This window comes from Accipiter gentilis, chromosome 15 (genome assembly GCF_929443795.1).
Source record: "Accipiter gentilis chromosome 15, bAccGen1.1, whole genome shotgun sequence".
Classification (NCBI taxonomy): domain Eukaryota; kingdom Metazoa; phylum Chordata; class Aves; order Accipitriformes; family Accipitridae; genus Astur; species Astur gentilis.
The window spans coordinates 2,492,995-2,516,578 of NC_064894.1; the positions used below are offsets into that span (position 1 = coordinate 2,492,995).

Genomic DNA, 23,584 nt, shown 5'->3' on the forward strand with positions numbered 1-23,584 from the left:
CCACAGAACGCACCTGCACCGAGCCAATCGCCTCGGCGAGGCGATAGGTAGGAAACAGGAAACTTTGAGGGCGGTGGTGACTTCAAAATCCACGTCTCACAGAAGTCACACAATGTTCCGGAATGATGCTTTTACCCACTCAGGATGTAACAGTCATCTTTTTAAAATATTCATGCAAGAAGTGCGAGAACAAGGTTCAGTAGTTTCCCTTTTTTAAGGGCATTCAAATACATATGTTCCTAGAGATTACTTTGCATAAGTAGATGATGGTTACCATGAGGCTGGGAAATTCGCTTTCCTTCCTTGTGAAAGTGAGGCCCTATAGAGTCAGCAAAGCAGCTCCAAGTTCTGGTTCTTGCTCCCAAACCTGTTATATGAATTTTATGTCTGATGCCTAATTAATCAACAGTCCCTTGAGCAAGGACTTCTGTTACATTTGCAAATCTGGCTTTTAAATTGAAACTGCTTGATGAGTCATCTGCTCTGGGGATAACAGATAAGACATTTAATATTATCTTAATACCTCTTTTCTCTTTTTTTTTTTTTTTTTTTTTTTTTTAATTCTTCTAAATATAGCATTGTTTTCTAGCTGACATTTTTGGCCAAAAAATGAACCTGAAGATATTGACTACAGATCTTATCAATAGAGAACTTTCTTCACATTTTGTAAGGCTGGGGAATACCTATTTCCAGGTAAGTAATTTAAAACAATGAAAACAGAGAGCACAAGTGGACAATGAGTTTACAAGATGTACTTTTAAATAATGTGTTTGTTCCTCTTCTTTTAAAAATGTATTGAAATATGTCAGGCCCATGTCCTAGAGACAAAGAAAAGGAGATGTAGTGTTTTGAAGCTAAGTTCTGTAAATGTTGGTCTACAAACTTCCCATGAAAAGAAAAGACTATTGGTCAAAGTACACTCTTATTCAAATACTCATATACTGGTCATAAAACAGTCCACCACCAAAGCAGCTACAGATGTTTAATAATTAGTAAGATTTCTGAAGCTAAGTCTAAAAGCAATGAAAGATGCTAATATAAGCAGATATGCTGAATAGAAGCTTGCTCACTGTTTATTAGATCACAGATATGCAAGGGGCTGTACTCAGAAAGACTTATCAGCAAGGTAAAAGCTCCAAGACTGTTTATTGCCCACTTCTCTGATATTGTGCAAGCAGTACTTCCTCTTTTAAAATTCTTTATATGCAAAATAAACAGCTGAAATCTATACCATGTAATAAAGGGAACCCCATACTGTAATATGAAGATTGTATTAAAAACCAGAAGCACACTGGTATTCAACTGAAAGCTATCTAGTTCTTTGGGAAATATGTCATATCAGGAACTAGAACACAGAGAGAAAAGTAACATCCAGAAGGCCTTGTGTAGGAAAATACCTGACAAACATTTCAGACATTTCTGTGGAAGGTTTGCATACTGAAAACTAGCCTGAAAGCACCTGACAAACCTTCAAAACAGTTAAGCACTAGTCAAGAAGATTCTCCAAAGTATATTAGTCAGGGAAATTGAAGTATACATGCCACCTTTTGGTGAGCATCTTTGAAAAAAACTTGGGGCTTATTAATCTTGAAAGGCATTCAGAAGAGGATTACACAGTAAGAATTTGGAAATCTGATAAATTTTCATTTCTAAAAGCTTACAGATACTTTCACTGGAAAATAAGTACTTCCCTTTAAAATTCATGATAGAATTTTTTCCACTCAAATTAAAAAAACAACAGCAAAACCAAAAAACTTTGACTTTTTGTTTTGATTTGATGGGAAAAAAAGGCCACTTCTAGAAATAAGAGATCATTTCAGTCCGGCATTCCAGACAACAAGAAATTACTGAGTTCCCACTCAAAAACTAAATGCTGGTTTGCTTCAGGCAGCCGCAACAAAATGATCTCTCTCTACCTATCTTTCATCTAATAGATTGATGCAAAGACCTAGATAAAGCAGAAGAGGCTCAAAGGTGTTCTTACAAGCTAATTATCATTAAATAAAGATAATATTGATATCACTACTGTTTCAGTTTTCATTCAAAATTTTCTGTTGATATGGCTTTATTATACTCTGTCCTATACTGTTTAGAACTTCCCTACTTCATCAGCTGGTCAGACTTGACTTGAAAAAGGTTCCAAATAAAAGGAAAATTAACTTTTCTGATTACTTTTTGTGTTATCATTAGCTTTTAAATGCAGCTCAAACAAAAGATACTGAGGTAAGGACAAAGTAGGGACAAGGATAAAGTGTTCAGTAGACTTTAAGTGGTATTTATGTTTCTAAAAAATGCCTATTATGTCCCTCAAAATAATCTGGCTGCTAAACTTCCATGTAATTCAATAGATCTTTTCCAGATTCACGTTTTGGTATAAAGATTTCAGCTATGGTGCCTTCATCACCTTGCTATGGACATCCAGTACATCAGCCTATTTAACTATCACACTCAGTCTTTCTCAGTACAGGTATAAGAACATTTCCTTATGTGGACAAGGAGAGTTTCATACAATTCCACTGCCTAGGTACATTTCCATGTTATCTTCCTTCTTCTTTCAGCATGTAATTTTCAAAGCAAAAGTACATTCAGGTTGTAAGACGTGTAATGTCAATGATCATATAATGTTGCTATGTAGTTATTTTAGTTCAAAACTATTACTAAATATTTCAGCTATGTATCTAATATGGACCAAAACTACGTTGTGAAGAGAAAGCAAAACCAAAAATTAAACTCATGCAAATGTGCTACCTAAAAATTATAGTCGAATAGCACAGTGATTTATCACATGAATGCATAAATATATACACACAGAAAGGATTGAATATGTTCCTTGAATTACCCTCTCTGCCAGTTTTTTAAAGTTCCACCCTATATACTTAACTACAATTAAAACATTCTGGATTTTAATTTTGGTCATAATCAATACATTATGACTTGCCATAATTTAACACACTTATTTCGGTTACAAAAATTTTGGCTATATATCCCTACATTTGCATGCATATGTAAAACTCTAAATAGTTACCTAAGTCACTTATAACCTATTCGCTAATCTCCATTGGTATTATATTTTTGCACTTTCTACTGTTCTTGCTACAAATGACATTTAGAAGAAAAAAATTTCTTACTATTTTGTTGTGTTTCTTGTGCTTTCTGTTCTTTACTGGTATTGCTTCAGTAAGCATCACATAGGGTTAGACTATCCAAATTACCAAAAAAGGTTTGAAGTCTGCAGGGCTGTGAAAGTTTTACATATTCCTGTGAAATCAATGGGTCATGAAAAATTTGGTGTCCTGCCTTCTTGACAAAGATTAAGAGGAACAAAAGATGGTTTGGCATGAATCCATTTTGTGACGAAAATTGCCATCAGAATACAAAATAGCACAATATTAATCCATTCTCATGAAAATGATGGTAATGAAAATGAGAAATGGCATCAGCTAAATCCATTTTCATTACTCTGTTATGATTGCAATCTTGTAGCTCTCAGATAGTGTGCTGAGTGAAGAGATCTATATTTTAGCCACAATTTTAATGTCTTTGATGAGCATCTCCTTACCATTATGCACCATTTCATTCTAGAATTTCAATTCTTGTTTTAAAAAGCTTTTAGATCAGTTCCAGGTATCTAAACTTGACAGCATATTTATTAATGGTCCTTAAAAATGGTCCACAGAAAGCAAAGCCATAGAGCTCTTGAAGAAACTGGCATTGCATAACCTGATTAGTGAAAATATGGAACCCCCCATGTTTGTAATAAAGTTATGAAAAATGCAGAAGCGTAGTATAAAACCATAAGTGTTCAGATTAAACTCATTTTCCTTTTAAAAAAAGTCTTAAAAAATATTCTACTGAAATGAAATATATTTTTTTGGATTCCAGGCGCTTTAAGATACTCAAACTGACAACATTTTTAGTAGCATTAGAATTTCTATCACATTTAAAAGAATTGTGATATAAGTTAACAGATTACTTTCTCACTGTCGAATTTAAAATTTTATTTACATGAAATTATTTTTATATTTCTTTCTAGCTAAGCATAGAATTATTTTCTTGTTACTCTGACATTTTACTTTGCTTGGTGTGGATTAGGAAGAACAAGTCAATACACGACATTGCTAAAAATAAACTTATTGTTAAGTTTTTGTGTGGTAACACAAAGCAATTTCAAATATATGTGGCTTAATATCCAGAAAGATCACTCAAAAGAAGCCTCCAAAGATCACATCCTTATTTTAACTATACTACATATTAACTCTTTTTTTTCACCACCTTGGTTCCTACAGTGGGATTGCTTTAGCTGTATGAATAATCTTAGACAAACTTATGTCAGCATTTGGCTTTAGAATAGAATTACAATAATCATGTAATTATTATTTGAAAAGAACAATCCTAGCAAAAGATGATTATCAATTTGTATGTATGCCCCACTCTTTAATATATTTACACCTAACATATTTTTAGCTCTACACTTCCATGCTTGCATTTTTGCAAAGCTTAAACAACTCCCTGTGCATTGATTTCCCAAGCACCACAGAACCTGTTGCCCTGAGAATACGATTAACCATACTACATAAGTACCGTTCAGTGTTTCAGCATGAAAAAACGAGTAGCCTAACAGTTGAACGGCAAATTTAAGTATTCCAGCAGGAACTTCCACATTCCTATCTTTGGCTTCGTGCACAGGCTTCCTTTGTGTCCATGATCTCTAAGAATTCCCCTTCTTCCTACCACCATAGTAAGGTTACTGCAGGACAATCTCTGTAAATGATAAATCCAGGCTTTTCAAATTCTTTCTCTGACTTTTTTTAAATAGAGGGGACAAAGTGCCTGACTATCAAATTGCCTCAGCAAATAGAAGTCTTGCTTGTGATTATGGCTAAATTACAGTAAATACCATCCCAACACAGGGTAGAAATCTATGACACTCCCTGTTCACGGTTCCCACCATAACATCAAGAAATTTGGTGACCGAAAGCTCTTGATAAAATGATAACAAGAACTTCCTGCCATGCTAGTGTATCACAAGGCTTCCTGAGACCCGGAGACACAAAGATGAGGCAGCTCTATTGCAGCCTGGACATCTACAGCAGTTGGCCAGCAGCTTCCTTCTGTATGGCCTGTTCACTGCAAACTGACCAACATAAAAATCAACTTAAAAAGCAGGACAGTACAGGTCAGACAAATACCCATGTGGAAGGTTTTCCATCATACATTAAGCTCACAAAACCACAGACAACACCTTAAAGTTTTGGAATAAAATTTATTCCAGGAAAAAGATATTTACTTGGGCAGTTGCAGTCTGGATCCATAAGCTCTTCTTAACGCCTCTTTCCCTTTTTACAAAAAATACTGTGTGCAAGCTATATTCTTAAAAGGTAACAACAGTATAACTCATTGCATTATATAGCCATGTCTTTCATGTGTCTGAATTTAATTTTCATGTGTCTGAATTTAATTTTTTTTTCTTTATGATCATTTCTGTGAGTTATAGATCAATGTATTACTCAGATTTTTTTATTAGTCTGAGTGCTGTTTGCCTTCTCCTGCACTTGGAAGCACTGGTACATTTGCATCAAAACAATGTACGGAAAAACAGGAGAAGCACAGAACTCAATTTGATTTCACATAGTTTATTGGCTATACAATTCTTCAGAGTTCTCATGACAAAGATTTTAATGAGAATAAAACCTAGCTCATTAATCTACTCATTTCTGAAATATATAATAAGGGTAAAAAAATCTTAGATTAATATAGTGCAATTCTGAATTAATCTTACAGTCTTGCCTTGTCCCATATGCCTTATCCTACAACACTAAATCTGCCTTTGGTCCTTGGAATCCTAATAACATTCAAAACTGACCCGTTATCTTCAAAGCATAGTCACCGCTACTCTTCTTTTCTCCCCACTACAGTTTTGAAGTTTTAAAGTAAAAGAAAGCAGATAAAGTATATTGATTCAGAATGGTATTAAGCAACACCTCTGCTCAGTGCTTTATATCATCTGAGCAATTATCTATTTTTTAAAAGAAAGTTGCTCCATCTTCACTTGAAACATAGTTTACACATTCAATTGCAGTGACTGTATCAGGCAAGACTAAAATTCTACATAGATTATATAAAGCCCATTTCAAACTTTTATTCAAAAAGACCCTTGAAATATTAGCTAAGTTGGCTTTTGTCTCTCTTTTCTTACCCATGGAGTCTTTGTGCCATGTCTAGCTATCTATCTGCTTAATGATGTCAGGATGCTGCCTCATAGGAGCTAGCTGATACAGTTCTCCTAATGAACAAAACGATCTCTCCAGGCAGTGACATCAGACACTGTCTTCAAGGTGATCCAGGCTCTTATGAAGAGTTAGTGTTGTAAAATTACATATATAGTTTCTTGAAAGTCATATCTAGGGCAGTTTTTGAAGAGAGCTGTGCCAGTGTAGACAGCAGGGAATTACAGCACTCAAATCTCAGCATAGTTAAAATAGAACTACTTGAACCAAGCAAAAGCTGAGTGGTCTGGACCATCTGAAAATTGGTCCTGAACACCCAGATTCTCTGACTGAACTTCTTTGTGCAGGTTCAATGATTTTTCTAAGTACAGATGTTATATTAAGTTGTAGTGCCCTTCACAAGGTTGCTGTGTCAACTACTTGACAAAGTACCATTCTTCTATGTTCACTGTGCATTTTAACACTCAGCTGGTAGCCAGGAGACATGATGGCTCCTGGCTAAAGAATTCACTAGGAGACATCCAGGCTTACAAGTGCTGCGATGATATGATTGGAAGAGAAAATTAAAAATAGCTAAGTAACTAAATGCAAGGCATTTAGCAATAGGTGGACTGAGTTCTGATACTTCCAAGAACAAAAAGAGCAAATCATATATCTATAAGATTCCAAAACCCCTAGAAACTGGATTAACTTTAATTCAGGAGCACAAACTCTCTTTGTCTTAATTAGGGAAATAGTATTCTGTATAGAATATGAAAGGCAAGGCACTATGTTTCACTTAAATAGAACTACAAAGTACACTAACTACCTCTCAAGGCAATGTTTGTTTCCTTAGGCAATATTAAAAAATAATATCTATGTTGTCAGACATTTCTTTTGACAATTTGGGGAATTAATCTGTGCATGTGTGTGTGATTAATGCTCTGATCTAATGAGTTCTTCGTATTGTTTTCCTGTACTCTGGTCATCCATGTTTTCTTAGATTACCTGTTTTTCTATTAGGAAGAGAGGAACTGCTAGTTTTGTATCTGACTCTGAATCAGACTGAATGAACTTTGCCTCAGTGGGACAATGAAGCAGGTACAACACGGGCAAAGCCACTGGTCTGCAAGGAAAGAGAGAAGAGTAGCTGTGTGTTTACATTGAACACCTGTAAAAAGGCACGTGTCAAAAATACAACAACAGAGGAAAAAGGACTTGCTGCTTTTTGAGCAAAAGCAATAGTTTTCATTGTCACTCTTGCTGAAAGTGATGGAAATTGGTCACAGGTGTAAAAAAGAGATTGCTCAAAGGGAAGCCAAAGAGGTTTCTGTTCATCTGGAATTCTGAAACAGCGTAAACACTTCTGGATGCCAAGGAAACTGAGGTGATAGTGATCTACATGTATACTTGACCATTTTGGTAGATCTGTAAGTTTCTTGAATTTGCTCTGAGCTTCTCTATATATGTATATATATGTGTACATATATGTGTACATATATATGTATATATTTCAGAAAGTTCTCTGCAAGTATCTGTCTACATAATACTGTTGCAATATATTGCCTCCTGAAAGGTTAAAGCAGTATTCCATAGTAACAAGAAGAATGTCAATGCATGCATCTTTGCTACAGCACAATTTGGGTAATTCTTTTCACTTGGGGATATTGTAGATTACTGTTTCAGAGTCTGTCTGCCACAGGTAAAAACTATGTTTTGTGTCTGTTTAACAACTACTGAAAAGACTGTTCATAAAATGGCAGGCAAATGACGTCTTGCTTCACTGGTGATAATATCTCAGAGATTGTTAGTTGCTCTCTGCCCTGGTTTTCGTTACTGAATCTCACAATTGCTTTACCTTTAGCTGCAGTTGTGTTAGAGACAAAACAGACCTTCTGATGATGAAAAGCAGTGTTGTTTTGCAGCTTCTAGTACAATACAGTGTCTAAAGTAGTTTCTGTATAAGAATATGGTTTGTACAAGTATACGAAATGATTGCCATCCTGCTGATGAGCCAGCTATAAACAGTTTACACCTTGAGCTCAAGTACTACCATGCTTAAGAGGGCCAGAAGCACACATACCCTTTTTGCACCAGTCTCATAAAAAGATGTACACAAGAATAAAAAGCAGATTTCATAAAAGCAAGGAGACATAAAATGACAACTACACCAAGTGGCATGATGTGGGGGTAGTATTAACACCTCTAATTCACTGTGTTGAATTTACACTTCATATAGTAATGGATTGCCATTGACATATTTTTTCAACTTTTGCATCGGCATGAGATGCTACCAGTAACATGTCATATAAATATGCCATTAAAACGTAACGTAAAAAGGACTTCCTATACAAAAGAAAATCCAATAAAAGATAACTATGCAATTCAGTGTCCTGCCTTGATTACAGGACTTGCTTGTGTCTTTGTTTTTAATAAGATACATTTTGTGTGCAGTCCTCGTATCACATTGTGTCTCACTTAATATGTGAGGCATTTTAGTACGGCGTGATTGTTTTGTTACTTCAGGCAACCCTCCAGCTGTGGGCCAGCACTTGGTCAAACTGATTTGTTCTTGGCAGGAAGCTAAGAACACATAACACTTTCAATTGTACATTATGACTTTGGGGGGTTGTGGTGGGAAATAGCCAAAAGTGTTATCTCAACCCTTTCAACAGTGTACAGTTTGGTCTGCTAATCAGTCACAACCTCTGCTCTTAGAAAGGGATGGATTAATGGCAGTTTTCAGAAAATGCTGTTGAGTTTACAGTAGTTTGGTAGTCTCTTACACTGCATAACTACTCCGGTCAATCACATACTGATTCTCATTCTTGTGACAATGACTGTAATGAGAAAAGGAAATTGTACAACATGAATCTTTTCCTGTGATAAAGATTATTGCAAGGATTTGACAGGGTACGAAATTAAACCCACCCTCTTAATAATCTTGAAATTGTCATCTGCTGTCCCCTTCAAATGCCACAAGGGAGGTGACTGTTTGGACATTATCAGTCACAAAACCAGAAAGCAGATCTGTGCTTCCTTCAACACAGTGAATCATCATGCAGAGATTGTATTGTAAGTGATAAAGGCTACCACTTATGCAAATTAATAAACAGGCAAGAAATCAAGTCTTTTAATTTAGCTAAACAAGAAGGGGAGTAGGGATGAAAAGCAGAGCTTGGCCAAATTGACGTGTTTGGCAAAATTCCTCTTTTTTCATGTTGAGATGAAAATTTGTGTAATAGATCAAAAAGATAGGTGCTCAGTCCATCCTGCCAGTCTCATTTTTTAAAAAGCTTTGCTTTTTTCAACATGTTGCTGTTTTTCGCCCTCATCTCACTTGTTATTAAGGCTGCTACCTATACTATGTTACAAAGTAAGCCTGAAAATCGCTTTTTTGTTGTTTTAATTAGATGTTTTGGCAATTAGGGTAATAGACAACAATATTTCCTCAAAATAAAAAGGAAAAGAAATAATATATTAAATTATTCCAGTGACTAACATTATGTGAATAATGTCCCATAGTCTTTTGTCAACCTGGAAAAGTTCTGCAATTTAGAGAAATTAATTGGCAAATCAAGCATCCTTTATGTTGTAGTCACGGGCTTTTAGGCTGTGTAATATTCATCAGTGAGCATTACTGTTAACTGGTTTAGTCATATTGCTGTACTGACTATTTAGGATGCATTAACACCAATGGGCTAAATTTACAAAACTTGCTGGCGGTGGTTCACAACTGAGTTAGCCTGACGTTAGCTTGAAATAAAGCAATTGAAATGCAGAACTGAAGAAGAACATGACAAAATACACCATTATTTATATGATCATCCAAATATTGCTTCAAAAACTGAACCTGAAAACTTTTTTTTCTTGTTTAGAGAAATGCATATCGCACAGGACTAAGGAAAGCTAGACTAATTCTCCATTACACCGTAACCTTTGTGTAAGCAGCATGTAGGTTCTTCATCTTAACATACGGTTAATGGTTTTTAAATACAGTTCATAATACTTCAGCTAAGATAATCTGAAAATCAATATATTGAAGACTGTGAGATGTTCTTATGTTGTTCTTGTGGTTATAGAAGGGGAGATAACATTTAAGAGCAAAAGAAGAAGATAGAGTTTTATTGCATTTTGTTTACTTAAAGGCTATTCAGCACAAATGAAGCACCATAAGCACCTCAGTGTTTTAGGATGCAATTCCAGAAATATCAGCTGTCCCTGAGGATAAAAAGTAACATTATCATCTATTTTAAAAAACAAGAGAACAATTCAAGACTGTGACAAGGTCATAATGTCCTAATACTTTTCCCCTTTATGTTATAAATCACCATTTAATTTTCACTGCATAGATCCAGCCTGTACAGATGCAAAATCTGACAATGAATGAAAATAAATTATTTCCTAGGTGACAAGTAGGGAAAATATGGACACGTTGTAACAGAAAGTGATTCATCCATGTAGTTGTACAATGATAAGGACATACACTTTTTAATGATGAGATGTCCTAAAGGTGTCTTTCTTATATGTACATGAGTATAACTAACTTCTGTGCTTTCAGCAATGCATCATCATTTATCTGTGAAAGAACAAACGCGGTGTAAAGCAGCAGGGTCAGAAAAGAAATTCTGATCCATAACATTGCATATGAGCTACTGTATGATTTGCAAAATGTCAGGAAACTGTCCAATTAGGCTTTTACTTAAAGTGAACATAAGGTAGCACTGCTCACCACAGAGAAAGAGTAATGAGAAGAGCAGTCTCTCTCATGAAAATCTGCCTTTGCACTGAGTTTAACCCCCCTCCCACAGACAAATAATAAATTGAGATTAGTCTGGTAAATATAGAGGGCATTATAGCAGGTAAAGCTGATGTCCTTATGCAATGATAAGGGACATTGCTTTTAGAATAAATATTTTTCTAGGAAATTTTCTCCTCAAAATTTGCAAAGATGTGCAGGCACCTGACTCCTACAGGTTCCACAATTGTGTAGAACACCAGTGAACAGCAAAGGATGAGATGCCAAAAGAAGGAAATTACAAAGATGTGGTAACATAGCTACTCTTCCTAGTTTTCATTTCTCTCTTTTACAGTTTTCCCAAACCTTTATCCCTCTAGACAAAGGTGCAACAAATACAGGGAGAAAGTGATGTACTAAATAAGGGCAAATATGTGACTTCTGCTGCCTGTAGCTGTTACCTAGTCAGAAGTTCATGGCAGTGGGGTGAACAGGCTCAAGAAGAGGGGAAGCAGGGGAGCAATTAATAGGCTCCAGAATGTCTCCCTGCAGCTCTGCAAATGGAATTGCACAAAAAAAAGGAACATTGGATAAACGGGAGGATACGCTACTGAGTAAAAAGACTGCTTAGCTCTTACTTTTGGTTTTCAAAACACTTTGTTTCAAACACACAGTGGTGCATAAAGAAATGGGAAAGTACAGGGCTAAATCTACAGCTGAAGGAGGAGCTGTGCTACATAGTGTTTTCGTTTGGATCAGGAATGCGTTTTTTAAGTAAATATCCCGATTGTCCCCACTTCCAGTGCTTCAGATCACATCACATAGCACATGAATAGGATTACTTTTAAATGAAATTAAACCAGAACATGCACTCCTGATGTGTAACTAATAAATCCAACTGCTAACAGGCATTCAAGTCCCCAGGTAGAAAACAGAGTTAATCCAAAATAAAGATCCTGAAATGCATAATGTGGATACCAAGCCTTCTGCACGAATGGTTTTGCTGTCAAGATCTGCTTCAATTGGGCCATGCTACTTGCTGTGTTGGACTGAATCTTGTTGGCCAATGCTACCAGAGACATAAAAAGACAGAATGTCTGGGATTTTACACACCATGCCCAGTACTCTTCCAAATATCCTTTGAACAACTGCTGTGTTGCAATCTGAGAAATAAATATTCACTGTAACCACATATGTTTCCCATTTAAGAGCTATGAGGAAGACCAGACAGAATCTGGGTGTCTATGTTCAGTGCTTTGCTTCAGACAAGCTTTATTTGTGGCACTTCTCCCATGAATCCTCTTTTTTGTGCCTAAGCAGTACTTTTAAAGTATGAACCAGATTTTGCTATTTTAACTTTGAATTGTTATCAGTTTACACTGAAAATGACCTTACTTGGGGGACTCATAGTGGGCTAAAATAATGCTCTTATATTAAAAAAAGACTCCAAATATATAAAAATTCAGCGGATACTAAAATTGACATTGATTCTTTCCTTTCCCACCCACAGAAATAATTCTAGTTCCATGTATGAAAATTTTATGTTACTTTCCCTACATTTCACTGTGTACTTAGATTTGACAGTCATGTTTTGTAGAAAAAGATCCAGTCTTGTGGTGGACATCAGGTAGTGGAAACTCCATTGCTTCCACTTCTTTTTTCCCAATTTCCATCTTCTAGCTTCAGTTTCTATATACCAGTTTCTATGTTATGCTTACATTATTTGAAAAATATTTCACTAATGTGAAATGTCCCTGTTAAGATACATTAAGGCAAGCTTTCAGTCCTTCATTTGAAAAGTTACATTCCTGAATTCTACCACAAGCGGTTATGTTCAACAACCCCTCAAAGACTTTTGCAGTTCTCATCAGCTTCCTTTCAATTTTCAGCATAAATGGTACTATATCACTGGTCTCACCAGAAGCATATGTAGGAGCATAATCATCCCTCTAATCTGTTTTCTTTATTTCACTGGTAATTATGGAGTTGATCTGCTTCTATTTAAATTCCACATCAGAAAGGATTTTTTTGAATAAATGTATTTGCTTTAGAAACTTTGTCTTTTGAAATTTACCAATTTTTATATGACATTTATATGACGATCACATCTACTTATTTTGACATATTGTAAAACAATCACAAGCACTTTCAAATTTAAGACTATGTGAAAAAATTATCAAAATGAAATATATAATATTCTGATAAAATTGACATTGTCGTGTTTACACTTCTCTTCAGTATTATATGGCAATAGAATTTTGCACATCATAGACATATAAGCACCAACACTGATTTCATTGACAATCTGCAAAAATAAAATTACTTAGAGATTTAAGCATTTCACAAACTTTGTATTAATGAAGGTTTAAAATTCCCTGGCAACATATGTAGTTTAATAGTACTGGAGGAGCATTAGAGTTTTTGTTCAATAGCTTAACATAAGTGTGGAAGGAGTGGAGAAATCAGTTTGGATAGATTAAAAGAAAAAAAATCACTGACCATTTATTTGGTTTTCTTCATTGATATGAATGGAAACAAACCCTTCTTCTCTCTTTCTCCAAAACAAACCCCAAATTGTGCCCATCTTAAGACTGAATATATAATTTCTACTTCAACAGTTGCAAGGTAGATGCTATTTCACGAAGCTGGCATTTATGAAGAAAAATAACCTTTTAGCCTAAGTAGCTCAGGTATTTTCTGAATGTTCTGCATCTTTGTAAAGTTCTTTAAATACCAGGATTTGAGTTTTTCTCAGTATCTCATTGACGCTAACTCAAATTGTATAAAATACATAACAATTCCGTGAGCAAGCAGAGAAAAGTATAACTATACAAATTACAGGCTAAGGCCCTCCCCAAGAAAGTGCGAGAAGTCACTTAAACCCTGTAAGAAGCAGGAGACTCCTATGGAAATCCATGTTAATCTCTTGACTATAGAATAAGGCAAACAGCTCCACAGTTTCAAAATTACTACCTGTCCTGGAAGAACCTAATATCCTTCCTTTCTTTTGTCACATTAAAATCTTCCAGGCACCTTAAATTCCCTCTTCCTCTGAAGGGTGAGCTACATAACTCTCATTTCCCACCTAATTCCTTTCCAGTTTTTTTTTTTAATGCAGAACAGTGCTTTGTGCACCTACCCATGAAGGGAAAGACTCGCATGTAACTCATTCTTTTACCTAGGAAATTTTAATGCATATACCCCATCAATGATCTGTCTATATGCTGTTAGCCATGCAAGAAACATCCACTCAATCTGCGAAGCAACTGGTGTTCAACAATTATAGGTCCTTGAAGACAAAAAGAGAACAAAGTCTATGAGCATCTAATGAAAAAAAGAGGCTACAGAGTGCGTACATTGCAACCACTTACTTACGTGAGAAGCTTTACCTAACCACTGCTTTCACGCTGCATAGCATATTTACCCTATTTAAGTTTTGCAGTACTGATGCACAAAACAATGGCAGCTACTATCTTCCAAAGGAAGATTTCCAAAGGAACACACTCTCTGGGAGTCATGCAAAATTAGAAAAGGTAGTAAAAGATTGGGGGATCAGAAGGAACCCACAGAACAGCAGCAGTTTGACAATGTAAAGTATGCCAAGATATTTTACAGTTTTCATCAATGAATACCATTTATAGAAAACATGAATCTTTGTCTCTTTTGATTTAATAAATAATTATTATGATTTATAATTGCTGCAATAATTGGACTGATCCAGAAAGTCAATGTTCAAGATATATTTATTGCTAATAACAGCTTCTTCGTCATGTACCTCGGAAATCTTTATTAACCTTAAATATCTTTCACACCTTCGTATGGAATTTACGTTAAATACATTTTAGGACGAAGGTGACTTTTACTACAACTCTTGTCCAAGGCATGCTTAGCAACATACACATGGTCATCAGCACTTTGAGTTACAGATTATGATCTAATCCAGCATTCCATTTGCAAAGGCAGTTTTTCAGTAGATTTGACATTGATCATCTGTCCATTTGATTTGTTAACTTTATAAAAAGTTGGGGTTTTTGGAAAATCACTAAAGGCTTGCAACTTAATATAGAAAATGCTGTTATTTTATATTTTAATTTATCATAAGCATCTTTTCCAAAGGAATGGTTTTGATTGGTGAAACCAATGGCATTATTTTTCTTTCCCTATCAACTCTCCAGAACCAAATAAGCCTTAGGAATTTGAGGCTTAAATGTGACTAATTTGACTGGCACAAGAGAATGGATGCTAGACTGATGGAACAGGGAGATAGTAACAACATGCATCAGTATGGACATGAAACTGTGTTGCTGCATCTATCACAGTCAGTTCCTGTCAGCATGTCCACTCTATAATAAATCTTATTTTCTTATAAATCTTCTCTCTATCTACCAAATGTTTATGAAAAAAAACGCAATTGGAAACCAAAAATCAAGACAATGTATCACACCAGAAAGAAAACCCACCCTCCCAAATGGTTCTGGGAACACAAATTGTCTAGGTTTATATTTGCCAACTATCATATTATCTAATTTTTAACATTCATTACATAGCATTTTCGGGGGGGGGGGGGGGGAGGGGACTTTTAAAAAAAGCTACATATTAAAGCCTACTTATTTTTTCCCTATTCATGTAAAAGCTCACTGATACTATTTGGAATGTGTACAAAGAATGAGAACAGGAGAAAAACATGGATGAACTTGTGTGCAAACGTCCACACATTTTCTGCAACATAAGCGCATACAAGAAGTAAAAAATTGGTCCCAAACTTGGCAAATATGTTCATGATTTGTTAAAATTTGCTCACAATTTTTTTTTAGCTGGATTACTTGTCTATAATCTAAAGAAAAAAATTACTAAATAGTTAACATTATTATGAATACCAATGAGACAAGCAAAATTAAGATGCAGATAAACTCCCTTTTTTGGTTCTCCAGGCCAAGCAGTTAACTATTTACTAAATGAATAAATTCTGCCTCCATTTAGCCTTAAATATTCAACTGTGTTCCCATGAGCAAAATTGTTTCTTCAGAAACACTTTTTTGAACAGGATGGGTTGCTTTGTGTTTACAGTAAAATAATGTAAGGTCTGGCTAGGCACTTATAAAGCTCTAATAATTATGTTATCAAAATATGTCCAAATGTTATTATTGAAACATTGATTATTGAAACATCACTGGTATAGTAGAAAACTACCAACTGCATTTTGAAGAAAGAAAAAATTATTTAAAAAGCAAGGGTTGATTAAGAAACTTGCTGAAAATCAGTAGATGTGGCCTGAGTTCTACAACTGGTTCTACTTAGACTAGTGGGTTGAGAGCTGCCCTGTACTGGGAGGACATACAGGGATCTTTACTAGGTTGAAGTACTTAGCACTGTGTGCCATTTGTAATGACCTATGTGTGGTCAAGATGTGTGGGGTTTTTGCTACTGTCCCATTACTATCTTCAAATCACTGCAAAAGAGAGGTCTGTGCCAAAGGTCTAAGAAGTGGATTTTTTCCGTTCCGTGTTCATCCTCAAATCAGTTCAGTGCCGCTGCTAGTGTAATACTGTGTAGTCAAGGGTCTGCTAATTTCCTACTCCCTTTCTTGTTGGAAAATGTCCTAACTAGATACCTCAAATGCACAAACTCCTCTGGTGGGTTTATTTAACTCCTCTTCAGAGATGTATAAAAAGCAAGTGGCATTTTTGTTGTGCAATATTATGAACCTAAAATACTGTCATGTATAAAAAAGTCGTATGTGCCTTCCAATGTTTAAAACATTTCAAATATGTCATGTTAAAATGATATTCTACCTTTACAATGTATTTTCAGTAAACATTTACATGCTTTTCACATGATTATCTTCTCTCTCATATCAGACTGTTCTTTAGCAAAGGCCAGCTACCACTGATGTTACTTGGAAAAGGCCATTGGACAATGACTATCATTGCCCTGGTTACTTCAGAAAAGAGGCTTAACCCTTAATTAGATGATCATTGTATTTGAATGAAATTGCTTAAAGACTCTTACTAATCACCAGAATTATTTAGCAAAGTACTTAAAAATGAAACACAAAATTAAAGATATAATTTAAATAACTTTAACATACTAACATAAATATTAGTATAACACATAATGGTATGATTTTAGTACAAAATAAATATATCTAGAAGTCATAACTGGAGATGCCTCACAAAAAGGCAAAAATACTGATTCTGTGAAAGCGCTTGATACTTGCTATAGTATCTCTTCCTCTTAGTGAGGTCCTGGCCCATTAAAAAATAACAAAACATACTCTCATAAATCTATAAACAAAAATGCTTATTATACCAAACTGTTACCTTTTTTCTTCCAATCTTCACAAGTATAAAGGCACAATATCTTGGTTTAATTTAAGTAATAAAGCCACAGTCACAACTGTTTTATTCAACCTATATCATAGCTTTCATGATTAATATAGCCAAGTTTTGTATACCAGGAAATGACAGTAATTCAGGCTTATTTATGAAGGTGTTTTTAAAAATGTATCAGCTACATTGTGTATAAATATTGCTTCCAAAAAATGGACACTGTATCTAAGTAAAAATCCTTGAAAACATCATACATGTTATCAATTGCAACAACAAAATAAGATCATAAAAATATAATGAGAAAGAATGGATAGTTACTAAAATGAAACTCAAAACTCCACTGATCTGGGAGCTCTCCATGCTAGCTGGGTGGACTTTCTACTGCCTTTTGGAACATTCGGCTGTCTTAGAAATTTAAAATCCTAATGTTTTTAGTTAACACAGAAAAGCTTTTCTTTAGAATATGTTAGTAAGTACAAACACACAGTCTCTATATCACATTCAGAAGCATGTGCAGTTTTTCTGTATGAAAATCATATGTGAGTTCTGGTCACAGTTTTTAATTATTATCAAATATTTTGAGTTAAATACAGTTGTCTGTTCTGTGAACAATAACTCCTAAGTGGGATACACCCTGTGTAACTTGTATATTGCTTGCTATTGTCAGCCCGGAGAGGGATAACAGTGTGAAAACAGTAACATTGAAACTAACTTTAAATACCTTGGGAATAATTTCATCCTGTCAAATTTATTATCAAATAAAAGTAAAGCTTTCCAAGATTAGCTATCTCAAATAAGCACCAAAAGCCCTGTAACCTCTTATGCTTTACAAAGTAAACTTTAAAGCGCGTGTGTAGGCCTACATATAGCCCAGACTTTATCTTTCTAATCTGGTGATGAATACAGCAGGCCACCATCTGGTGTGCGTGTACATCAACAACTAAAATACAGCCCTATAATTTAATAATCACAAACTTTAACTGCTACTTACCACTTCTTTCCAGATACAGAAGGTCTGAGATTAAATCTGTCAAAAAAACCCCCGTAGAAAACCAGCATAAGATTAACTGTTTTTGTTCCGGATTTCAGATGCAGACAGTGAAGCAGAGAGAGCTCTTCTGTTGCTACGGAAACCTGACGCTGAGGATTTAATGACAGCATCAGATGGTATTGTACTGGAGATTGTCTGCTTGAGGGACTAGACAGCAATCCTGCTGATAAGAAATAAGAATGAATTCCAAATGTTTTCAATTTGCTTTGCCAGAAGAATCCTTTCACTGCCTCAAAGGTATTAATTTGATAATAGGTACAAAGAATTTATATTAATGTTAGAAGAATATATACCAGTGAAACATAATCTGTCTGGAAGCTCTCTAGCCAGGTAACTAATCTTCCTAAAACCTCTACTCAATATGTAAAGTTTATAAAATTAATACTGTATTTCCAGTTTTTAGTCTGAAGAAGATATTTTGCTTCCTCAGAACATTTGTCTTTAAACTGACAGCTTCTAAAACTGAAGAATTTTTAAGTTCTTGTGTTTAAGTTCATTAATTATTATTAGGAAGGGATCCAAAGAGGAAAAATTTCCAACAAATTCCAGATTCATAGAGGCCTGGAAATATTCAGATTCAGGGAATTATTTCATACTCAGTCATTCATTTAGAATTGTAAATATATTTTTTGTGATATGAAGTTTGAAATACTATTATGATTAAAAACCGGTATTTATGAACACAGCCAGCATGAACTGGGAAGTATCACCTGTCAGAATGTAGGTTGATACATGTCTTTGACAGTTCAAAATTTTCTTTATTTAAAGTGTTTTTCTACTTCACAAATCATTCGGAGTTTCCTTTTTCTCTGCTGATTAGTTGATCATTATCAGATGAATAAATATCATAACAATATTTTCTGAAAACAAAAAACTTGATTCAAATACCAAATATGACTCATTTTTTTTGTTAGGACATCTGAGCTCCAGTATATTGGCTAATTGGGAAGTTTATATAAATACACAGAGATCATATTTTATATTTGAATGAGGGTCTTTGGTTCCAAGGTATTTTAAATAGATATTATGTGTCCCAACCCACTACATAATTCTGGGAAGCATGTTAACTGTATTCACAAAAGCAACTCTTTTCCTTCAAGAATAAGGCCACTGCAGCTTTAGTCTCCAAACAGAACAGAAAGGTCTGTCATTTCAAAGGTCTAAACCAAACATCACACAAGAGCAATTGATCTATCTGCCTTTGAAGGTTAAAGTTTGATTCAGTCCTACCGGGATTTAAGTCTGTAGCTCCAGGACACTTTGGTGTTTTAAACCTGAAGATAACACCATCAGTAGACCTCACCATTAGCATCAAAGGGAATTTCTGATTATGTCAATGCTAGGGCCAAGTAATAGGTTTACCTACTGTCCTTAAAAAAAAAAAAAAAAAAAAAAAAAAGGGGGGGGGGGAAAGGGGGAAAAAAAAGCAGCAAGTACTAGGAAAAGCTTGCTTAGGGAAATCTCATGAATTTCCCCATAATATTTGCTCTTTGGGTCTTAAATAATACTGGAAAAATTATTTATCGTTGATCCATGGTCAAACAAAAACTTCATGAAAAAATGGTTCAGGTTGAATCATTTTTTTTTTTCCTGTTAATTTTTGAGTAAGAGTTAGGATAATCAAGATGAAGTGTAGGGTTGTCTTCAACAACAGCAGCAACAACAACAAAATAATATTAAGATTAATTTGGAGTCAATATGGGTAATCCTGGGTTAAATACTCTGAACCCTTTTGAATTAAACATTTCAAAACTATCTACAGAAATATTTAGATTTATTTTCAAATGAAGAATGTTCTCAATGGAAAAGAACTTCTTTTTGAATAGACAAAATAAAATGTGTTAGTATTTCACAAATTAACTATGTTTTAACTTTTTGAAAAATTCCCCCATATTTTAGCCCAAGCTGCTCACCAATTTCAGTCAGAATTTCTTGTTCTAGACAACTTCTCCTTAATTCCTCTTTAGGAAATGGAATACTTGTCAAAAGCAATAAAAAACCCACACAGTATATGTTGTGCAATAGCTTGGAAAAACCTCCTAGAAGGAGCATTTCCAGAATGTACCACTACAGAAAAAGAATATACAGTATTTGAATAGAAAGTACTGCATGTACAGTCACCTTTCTTATCTTAGAGTTAGAAAGAAGAGCCTTGTAGTGGCTTCAACAGTGGCTTTTAAGGGAAAATTATTTTCAAGTTTTTTGAATTAAGGGAAATTATTAATGGAGGCCACCCAGCAAAGCAAACAAAAAAAAATTGACCATGACAGCAATTAAGACTATGTTAAAATCTAAATAATTTTAGAGTCATTTCATCAAAATTATAAAACTATTTTTTGAAGCCTCTTTCAGTCCATCATGTGCAAAACACAAATCAATGAATCACACAGAGGCTGAAAATATTTTAGATTAATTTATGCTTTGAATCATTGTGACCTATGTTATCTTTTTTTTTTTTTTTTCCCTTCTGATTTTCAGTGTGCATGTGTTTTAAAAAGTGTTAAGAATGACCAAGCTTAGGGGAGAGGAACTCCCAGTGGTAACATTGATAGGAAGGGGCAGAGCTGCTTATAAATCCTTTCCATTTCTATTCTCTTTGTGCTATTCACTCTGAGTTTGTTTCTTATTCAAAATATTCACTGTATCAATGGCTTTCAAATAATGTCTTGTTCCTTTTAGCTGAAAAAGAATTCTTTTTTCTTTTTTTATGGAACTCCTAAAGGAAAAAGAAACACATCCATGTTGTGAGTGAAACAAAGACTTTTTCAGTCTTGAACAGCTCCAGAAGGCAGGTAATAGTGAGGAGGTAAAAAATTATATTACAACAGATTAGATGTAAGATCTAATGATAATGAGATGTGTTTTCTTCAGACAAGTGTGAAATAGTTTCATTTTGCTAAAATTCTTTCTTTTAGAAGACTAAGCGTTAAGGCAGCCAGCAAATGACTAGGCTGCTTTGTCACTGCAGCTGGAGCAGGACAATAAACCAGACCCATTGTTCTGGCCATGCAAGCTGAGCCTGCTTCTGCCACCAGGAGGATCAAGGTGGGAATGAAGGAAGGCGATTTCCCTGGCTGGCCAGCTTGATCCAGACCGGTGGATCAAGCGTCTTGGTATCACCATGCTGGTGACTCTTCCAGGCCTGATGGCACTGGCAACTACTCACTTTTTTCTAACAGTGTGTAGGATGAAGTTCATCAGGCAGTGGAGATGACATGTACGTTTGTAACATGTTGACTGTATGCTTTTTTAACCCTCTTTTTTCTAAAATGTAGTTTAGCAGACAGTTAAAAACAGTCAGAAAAGCCTGAAGGAACCTGAAGTGACTGTTAGATGAAATTAAGATCCTTGTATTCAGAAGATTTACCGGCAATGAATGTCATAATGCTCTTCTGAATATAGGCCACTTATAACACTCTTACTTCCACTCTAAAGATGCCATGCTCTACATAACTGTTGTGGGACAGTGAGAAATATGATATTATAAAATATGTGGGAAAGGGTATGATGATAAACCACACAAAAAAATTTTGGTTCTTATTGTGGCTGGATATTATGGCTGGAATATAAATCCTCCTGCTTTGAAAAAGCTACTGTTGCTTATTTTAGATGAAACACCATTGTGAGACAGATAGTAATGATCCCAGACTATTGCTGAATTCATATTGAAAAGGATGGAAGTGGCTTGGTTGAAATAGGCAATCATTTATGCTGTTTGACAGAATTATTATCTCTTAAAAGTATTATATAATGCTATGTGAAAATATACTACCCAAATACAAAATTAAGGAAAATATATGTGAAATATCAAAAGCATACCTTGGAAAACCAGAATTGAGGCAAATTATCCTTACAGGTAGCTCAGTTTACCAAAATAGCTGGCATTCCAAGATGTCTGGGGATCCTACCAATAGTATCCTCTTAGGAAACTGCTTCACTATTAATTCTCAAGTGTATCATCTCATGTATTACTATCATTCAAAAATTCTGGTCAACCCAATAATTTTCTCATTTAGGAGTTATAAGGAATTCACAGCTACTATAGCATGATTATAACAGCTATAGATTAATGTAAAGTATGAAATTAATGGAGGTATAATCAAACTCCCAGCATAAGCAAGATAATTCATATACTTCAAACTTTAGCTATGTAACAGCAGATGAACGGTAGTTACTGAATAAGACAAATGTTCTGCTCTGGAAGTTTAACTTGATTTTGGTTTATGTGTTTCAGCTCCGTGAGCACAGACAAATGCATAAAGTGCAGTACAGCAGACAGTTATAATTAATAGTTTTCTAGTACTGAAACTCACAGCCAGTGCTATCTCTAGTGTTCATGTCATTTATTCTGTTATAGACACTAGGGACACTAACATAGATACCAAACTATATGTGTGTATGTGTATGTGTACTACTTATATTTGGTCTGAAGATTGATAAACGCATGCCTATGTAGAGATAGAATTACAAATAAACCTTCATCAATCTACAGGCGCAATTCCTATGTCTAATATATGGATGCATTATGGGAACATCAAATTCTTTTGGTTGAGTTTTGTACCTTGTGGGTAAAGTGGGGAGATATGCAAGTTCTACATATTCTCACAGGCATACCCATTTTTCTGAAGGTCTGTCAGTCTACCTCCTTATTGTTACAAAAGTGGTACGTAGATGTATTTGGTGTTCCCGACTTTCAGTCCTGTATACTCCTACCTTTGGACATCTCTTGCTTTGGACCCTGGTTTAAGTATGATACATAAAGTGTGCCTTTTCTTTCCCATACCCATGTGTGCAGACCATCTGCCTTTGAGTCACTCTAGTGCCAGAGTCCTACAGGTTGTTTATATATACCAAGGGAAACTACTGCCCTCACAAGGATCAGTGAGTGAGTGAGATGTTTCAGTGGTACACTGACAACCACACAGAACTCTAAGTAATGGAAAACTATCATTCCAACTTTCCTTTGGTATACTATGTATTTCAACAGGACAGAAACATCCAGTCCAACATAATTTACAAACCGTTGGTTAATATATTATAATCACCCCTTGTCCTGGACAATGCACACCTGTGAATAAATTAGCCTGTAGTAGCTACTTTGCTAATTCAAATAAAAAAGGTCATTCTTTTGGCTCTGGGCTCAGGTTTAATACCGCATCAATGAGGAGGGGCATATCAATGCAGATATCATATCAAGAAAAACTCAGAAATTCTCCCTGCCCATCAATAGTGCAGTCAATGTTGTCAGTACTGTGGTTTG

General features: G+C 35.0%; 1 protein-coding gene across 1 annotated transcript in view; it reads right to left on the reverse strand.

Moving 5' to 3' along the window:
* The window catches only part of EYS (eyes shut homolog), a 940,845-nt gene extending 922,486 nt beyond the window's left edge, over positions 1-18,359 (reverse strand). Inside the window, exon 1 of the mRNA XM_049818234.1 lies at positions 18,265-18,359. The gene's annotated coding sequence lies outside the window, so the exon portion shown is untranslated. The remainder of the gene's footprint in view (positions 1-18,264) is intronic.
* Positions 18,360-23,584: the final 5,225 nt, after the last annotated feature.